Source organism: Microtus ochrogaster, chromosome 10, assembly GCF_000317375.1.
Source record: "Microtus ochrogaster isolate Prairie Vole_2 chromosome 10, MicOch1.0, whole genome shotgun sequence".
Lineage (NCBI taxonomy): Eukaryota > Metazoa > Chordata > Mammalia > Rodentia > Cricetidae > Microtus > Microtus ochrogaster.
This window is the reverse complement of record NC_022016.1, coordinates 57,025,686-57,033,298: the sequence shown is the minus strand read 5'-3', so window position 1 is coordinate 57,033,298 and position 7,613 is coordinate 57,025,686.

The window sequence follows — 7,613 nt, the reverse complement described above, 5'->3', positions numbered from 1 at the left end:
AGATGTTGAATGCTGTCCCCTGCCCAGCCTGGTCTCTCCGATCAGATGGCTCATGAGCATATCCCATATCAAATTCTCGATTTTTTTTTCCCCTTTAAAACTTACCTTTCTTTTTTTTCTATATCACAGTTCATGGCTGTTTTTTTTTTCCCTGCCTGCTCAGGAGTTAGGATGAATTTGTTGCTTTCTTTGAAATATCCCACATTCAATTAACTAAAAGTTACCACCCATTCAAAATATAAGTTCTTCACAAAGTAGAAGGTTGGCTTTTGTTTCTCGTCCTCTTCAAATTTATTTCCTGGTTGAAGACATGTCTAGCAATCACCTGAACAACTCTGAAAGATCCCGGTGATCCTTTTGTCTCCCCAGAAGCCCCTTGACACAATTTATGGCAGCCAGATAGATTTTTCTAAAATTTTGTTTGTCACCATCATGATGTGGGGATGGGCGCAGATCCCATGGGGCATGCATGGAGGTCAGAAGACAACATGAAGAACCAGTTCTCCCTTTCCTCCTCTTCATGGGTCTCGGGGTCAAACTCAGGTAGTCAGACTTCTGTGGCAAATGCCTTTACCTGAGTGCCATGATCTTCTAGAAGGAGACATTAAACCAGGCCTCTCCTCTGCTCCATTTCTCTAGTGGCCCTTTTGTCTCAGGATGTGCCAGGAAGTCATCGTCCTCATCCCGAGTTTACTCAACTCCCTTCCTCCTTGCAGGTATCTCCTCCCTCATTCTGTGGGTACCAAACACCCTTGACTCCTGGCTGTTGGGCACTTCTGACACTCCCCTCCAGATGTCTGCACTACAGATTTCCTCACATCTTTCTGATCTTTGCTCAGATGCTTGCCTGCCCTGTAAGAGATCGACCTCAGTCTCCTACCCCCGTAATTCCTTTTCAAAACCTGCCTGCTTTCCCAGATGACTTGCATGTCATCGTTGGACATTGTGGGGATCCTATATCGCACTTATAAGCACCTCACAGCTATTCTGAGCCTCACTATCCCAGCACCTCAAATTCTTGGGGGTTCAGTTTGCTTTTGTTGATTCTCTTACTCGTGGTGCTTAGTTTCCTTGGGTGTGGAGTGAACTTCAGGTACAACTTCATGTACAGTTGGTCTTAATCTGTGGCCCAATTAACAGAAATCCTTCTTAGTTGAAGGTATGACTCTGAGTGCTAATGTTGCAGCTGTCAGGGGTGGAGTGGCTGAACCCCAGGGAAGGCAGGTCTGTGAGATGATAGGCAAGAATAGCCGAGCCTTCTGCTCTGCCCACCCCTCCCAACTAGGGCCCTCCCACCACTGAATAAAAGAATGAGGAGTGGAGGAGAGCAGTCTGGTACCTTAGAAAGTAGGGGCGGATCTGGAAAAGAAGGAGATACAGGCAGATCTTGTCAAGGAGTGGGACAGGGCTTGCGGGTGTCTGTCCAGCCCGACAGGAAAGTTTTGAACTCAGCCAATGAAATTATTTTCAATGCTGCTCATAAAACAAAGCCAATAATTCCAATAATAATCAGAAAAGAAACTCAATGATCTTCTCATTGGCTCTTACATATTAGCACACTGGCAAAATGCATAAAAAACCAGTAAGATATTATAGAACAGAAATTTTAACTGTAAGGGATTCGTAGTTTAGAATTATAGTCATGTGACCCTATCATATCAAGATGTTAACCGTGTAGTGGTCTGTGACAAGCTCAAGTGAGGAGGTTGTCATTTCTGAGTTTTGTCTCCTCTCTTCATTTCAAAGCGAGCGATATTTAAAAACGAGTTGTTGTACTTTTGTGCCTAAGGTATCATCCCAGTCCAATGAGAGAGTTCGTGTGTGAGTTAAAATTTGTGCCTCGCAAACAAAAGACAGTGCCTTGCTGTTTGCATCCTGATGCACTGTTTTGGAAACGCGTGCCCAAATAGAAACGCTGTGTATCCCCACAGTGACAGAATGGCAGTTGTCGAAGCTTAGAGCCTTTGTTTCACTGTCACCGAGCAGTCATTGTTTATTTAGAAATGTTACTTTAAATACAGTCCTGTGTAGCATCACGGGAGACGCAGACAGAAACTGCTCCCGAATCGGCTTCTACCCTCTTGAGTGCAGAGCACTCCGGGAGCGGTCATGTATATTATCCTACAGTGAATATTTCCTGGCTCTGTTCCATACTGCTTCAGAAAGACTCTGTTCACTGGGGGCTAAGAATTCAAAGGGGCAAATTTGAGCTCAGTTTGGTGATTCATGCCTGTAATCCTAGTATTTTGAGGTACGGGATCAGGAGTTTGAGATCATCTATGGCCACATAGCAAGTTTGACGTCAATGTGGGGTATATGGGAACTTGTCTTAAAAAATCTAGGTGTGGGGGGGAGCTAAGTTGAATATATCTCTTATATCTACATGTATTACATATATATGTATAGCAAAACTTAATGTCAATCATTGCAACTGTTGGCATTTATTAGCAAAATTATGTTTGGGAAAGAGGGTTTGTTCCCACATATAATTTATAGAACTGAAAGCGCCTGGCCATGATCAAGAGCTTAAGTGTTGATTTTCTATTTTTTTCTATGCTAAGACTACACTAGCTTCCGCTGGGACATTCCAAATTTCTGCCTGGATAGCCTTTCCCCACCTTACCCTGGGTATCAGTTTGCAGGGGAGGAAGAATTGGTCAAGGCTTGGGAGGAAGCAGAGGATGGGATCTGCCTGGACTGGGGAGGATGAAGGGCAGAGTTTTGAAGGTTATCTAATGTGAGAGTCTCCTTCAGGAGGCCTCATTAGGAGCGCAGGGTGGGTGACCCCAATCATGTGTTTTCAACACCGTAGATTAGGTTGCAGTGGCAAAGACACCAATGGTTGGGTCTCCTGTCTATTGAACCTCAGAACTGGTCTTAGTAGAGAGGAAAGTCCCCCTTTTTGGGTGAACCCCTTACTTCCTTATCCACATATTCCTTTATAATCATGATGGTGGCCTGGGGGGTAAGGAAGTAGTCATGTCCTTCTGCTCCTTTCCCTCCTTCCTCCTGGCCTAGGAGTCCTGTGAGGAGAACATGAGGGTCAAGCTTTGGACATGTGTCCTCAGACTGACTCCTGCCCAGCTTGCCTGCCCTAGTTTTCTGGTCACGGGCTCCCAGGCTTTCAGACTTCTTTTACTGAGAGAGAATAAGATTCAGACTCCAGGGGAGTAGGCATCCGGGTTCCTGGGTGCTTGCAGGAAGTTGCCTTCTGTATATGGATAAAGACATTGAAGGGAGGAAAGGGTCTTCAACTGGTTGACCTCAGGGTCCAGTCAGTCAGGTTGCCTTTGGCTGGCTTCCTCCTTCCCTGTGCTCCTTGGTGCTCTCCAGATACCCAGAATCCTTTGCCCAAAGGCCTTTGCACCTGCAGTTTCCTCCTGGAACGCACCCCTCCTCCACTCCCAACCCTGTAAGTATTGCTCAGGTAGCTTTCTTAGGGTATTCCCCGGCCATCTTATTCATCTAGAACTCCGTCCCTTCTTAACTCCCCTCCCCTGCCTTCTTTTTGCACAGTACTTATCGCCGAATACATAAAGAATTAATTACACATTTTTAATTGCCTTGTCTTTCTCACTAGGGTGTAAGCCGCCCCCCATGGAGAGGGAATTCTGTCTATCTTATTAAAAGCATGATTTTCACCGTCTACAATGAGGTCTGGAGTTTTGGAGGCACCAGATGAATGTTTGTTGAATGAGCGTCAACAGGCCTGGTCAGAATGGGAACTACTGCAGTACGAACTAGCAGTTCGCTGACTCAGCAGAGTGTTGGGCATCTCTGAGCTGGTGCCCCCGACTCATTGGTTCAGAGAGGTGTCTGATGGCTGGCAAAAGCCTGTCTATCCTGAAAGCCTCAGCCTGAACCTTCCTCAGCAGCCCTTCTACTTTCTAATCTTTCCCTGTTCCCCTTCACACTCCACCAAGTACCCCCAACCCTGCACCTCTCTGAGCTGGCAGAGAGGAGTCCCTAGTCCTGGAACCTCTGTGAAGGTGGGACTTCACCAGCCCAGAGCAATCCTATCAGGGAGATCCACAGTTCTAGAAGTTCCTATTGTATTAGATACTTCTTGGTCACTTGGACCAAATATTTGGCAGGAATAATCCTAGGGGAGGATTGATCTTGGTTTATCATGTTAGAGGACCCTGCCCATGGTCATCCAATCACATGCACTTGGACAGACCATCACGGTGGGGGGGGGGGTTTATGGTGGACGGGAAGTAGAGAATAGGAAGAAAGCAGGAAGAGGCAGACATAGCCAGTAAGAATGCATCCTGAGCAACCTGCTCAAAAAACTTGGCCTTCCTCTCTGTCTCTCAGCACCTCCACTAACACTATCACGTAGGCATCCATTCTACAGGCCGGAGCCCTCGTGAGAGAATCACCTCCGGGAAAGCCCCCACTAGAAGTGTGTGCTCCTAATCTAAGGAGTTCTTCAGTTGGTCTACTTAATAGTTAAAATTAACCCTCATGAGGGTCTCCTATAGACTTCCTCTTTCTTCCGTATCTTTCTTTTGTTACTCTTGGAATTTGGCCAGGAGAAAGCAAATGCTCATGTCATGAGAACTCCCTTAGGGCATCTTTGTGACCTGGAAGAAATTCCTGGTCTGCCATGGGTGGCCAGCTTTCTAGGGTATTGATAAATCAAAGGCAATTTGGGCAGAAGAGAGAAGCAGACACTGCTGTGTGTCCAGCCAATTAGCATTGTGCCCAGGGCCTTCTCAAGTGAGCATCTTCACTGTAATGATCCTGGGACCATGAACTTCTCACATGCATTGCCTTGGAGACTCGTAGCAATGCATTAAGTGCTGATTTGGCTATGCGCAAAAGATACTGCCTGCTCAGGCCTGCATTCAGGCCCCACCCATTCTGTACCTGCTGACTAAGGGAACAGGCTTTCTCACCTGGAGTTACCATCCTTGCAGAATATGGCAGGAAGCTGCCGTCCTAGTGTGGGAAGAGATGGGTCGGTGTTTTCTTTAAAAACAATTTGGTAAAATTATTTTTAAGTGTGTGTGTGTGAGAGAGAGCGCGTGTGCGCATGTGTGCGCACGTGCACATGTGTGTGTGTGAGTGAAGGTGTCCAACTAGAGATGTTCAATTTCCCTGGAGCTGGAGTTACAGGTGGTTGTAAGCTACCTGACTTGGGTATAGGGAATCAAATTCACTGAGGTCCTCTGCCAAAGCAGCATACACTCTTTCCTGCTGCGGCTGAGCCAACTCTCCTGGTCAGTGTTTTAATTAGGGTTCAAGGATCTCAGAAATGAGAAACCCACCTGTGAGAGATCAGCCGCAGGGTTTGTTGTAGGTGAACTCAGGGATTTTAGGTAAGGGATGAACAAGCAGAATTTGAGGGGCCCAGCGCATCACCAGACAGCCACTCAGCACTTTGACTCTAGGGTTTTCAATTTCAAGGTCCTTTTATGAACCTCTGTAAACACTCCCAAATTGCGACTTTGGGCCATGGAGTTGATGAACCCCTCCACTTTGGATCTCTGTATGGTCAGGAATCCAGCAGGGTCCAGGAGTCTTTGGGAAAAGCTAGTGACACTGACTGAGTCCAGGAAACCAACAAGGGATACAGGAGATCCTGGGGCTGGAAGTGGAACCCCCTGAGTTCCTGCAGACCTGGAGAGGGGAGGGGACAGGCAGCATTACTGAACCTGTACAGGGATATAGAAGGGAAGAAGTTATGGCCTGGGGTGGAGGATGGCAGCCATAGCCAGTGGAGCCTGGAAGAGAGGGAGGGGGAGAGAGAGAGAGAGAGAGAGAGAGAGAGAGAGAGAGAGAGAGAGAGAGAGAGAATAGGCAATTGGTTCCCTTGCATCTCTGCCGAGTCTCCCCATAGTGTTTCCATAGGTGCCACATTAAGGTAGCAAAGCTGACCAGAATCCATGTGGGGGGTGAGTAGGCAGTGAAGGATTCATAGATATGGAGCAACCTCTGGAACATGGAACGGGAGAGAAAGAAACAGAGATGTCACTGTGACCTTATGTGGCCTCTCATTTCACTCTCTGCTTGAGGGAATCTGATTGGAGTGGCTCTCATGAAGGCTGCACCGGAGGAGACTTCTGAGACGAGCATCATCTTTGTTCTCAGAATAAACACACCAAGCGATGCAGGCTCAAGGGAACACAGACCAAGACTCCAGTGCTATTGTGTCACAAATGACCAAGACCCCTGGGCTAAGGTGAGTGGGCCTTCCCTGGCTGTTTTCTCATGGATGTTCCTACCTGGGCTAGGGGTATACACACATCTCTTTGCAGCTTTTAAACAGGTGTCCTAATAGTGTGTCTCTTCATAAATCATCAGAGCATTTTAAAAATGATGAAGACTTATATATGAACACATGAGCATCTTTCCAAATGTGCCAGTCCAGCAGAACACTGTTCCTGACATTCTGCTGGGCCCAGTATGGATTCTGTGCCTGCATCCATGATTCTATGATGGTCCTCTCCATCTGAAATCTCAGGCGAAACTTCGAGAAATTTTAGGTAATGTGAATCTCTAAAGGAGTGGCTCTTCCTAATGCTGTGGCCTTTTAATACAGTTCCTCATGTTGTGGTCACCCCAACCATAAAATTATTTTCACTGATACTTTATAACTGTAATTAGTTTTTGCTACTGTTATGAATCACAGTGCAAATATCTGATATGCAGGGTATCTGTTATGTGACCCCTGTGAAAGGGTCATTTGACTTCCAAAGGTGCCATGATCCACAGGTTGAGAACACTGTTCTAAGCCTTTACAAAGTTCACAGTCTGGCCTTCATAGGTACCTCACTCTTGATGTATGCTTGCTTCATGTTTTGGACTTAGCTATGACTGGAGGCAGCCTTGATATTGATATTGAGAGTCCCATCTTCTTCTCAACACAGGTCAGTGTTGTCCCAAGAGATCTCTAAATAGAACTATACTCATACATGGGAGGCACTGACCAGCGTTTAAAGATCTGAATACCTTCAAAGGAAGAGGCTCCTTGTGGGAGGAAGTTCTCCTAGGTCTAATCTTTGGTGATGGATGGACCCTTCTGAGAGTGCCTTCTAAGTCCTGGTTGTACCCCTGTCAACACAGAATCAAACTGGAATGACTTACCAACAGCTGAGGCTGTCTTGGTGTGATTTGATCCTAGTTGGTTTATCGGTAGAGTGATCATGAGAGTTTGTCCAGAGGCCAGCATTACCCCCTATATATGATACAGGCAATGAAGAGAGGCTTCTCAGCCAGGGAAGCAGTCTTCCTGGTGTCAACTGTGGGGGCAAGGCACTGGCTTTAAGGCCCTGGCTTGGAGCCACTGTCTAGACTGGGTCACTATCTGTATGGACTAAAGTCATATGGTTCTGCATACCATCTGTGTGCATGGTGGTGACAGCTGGATGTATGGATTGGGTTCCAGCTATGTAGACTGGATTGCTAGCTAGCTATGTAAACTAGTTTCTGTCTGGGTGGACTGAGATGCCAGCCATGAAGATTAAGGCACTAGCCAGTTGTATAGCTCTGGATGCCAGTTTTATTATTATTATTATTATTGTGGTGCCAGCCAAGTGTAGAAATGGGGCACAGGCATGGTGCTCAATGTGATGGGAAGTCAGGTGTGGAGAGAAAGAGAGAGAGAG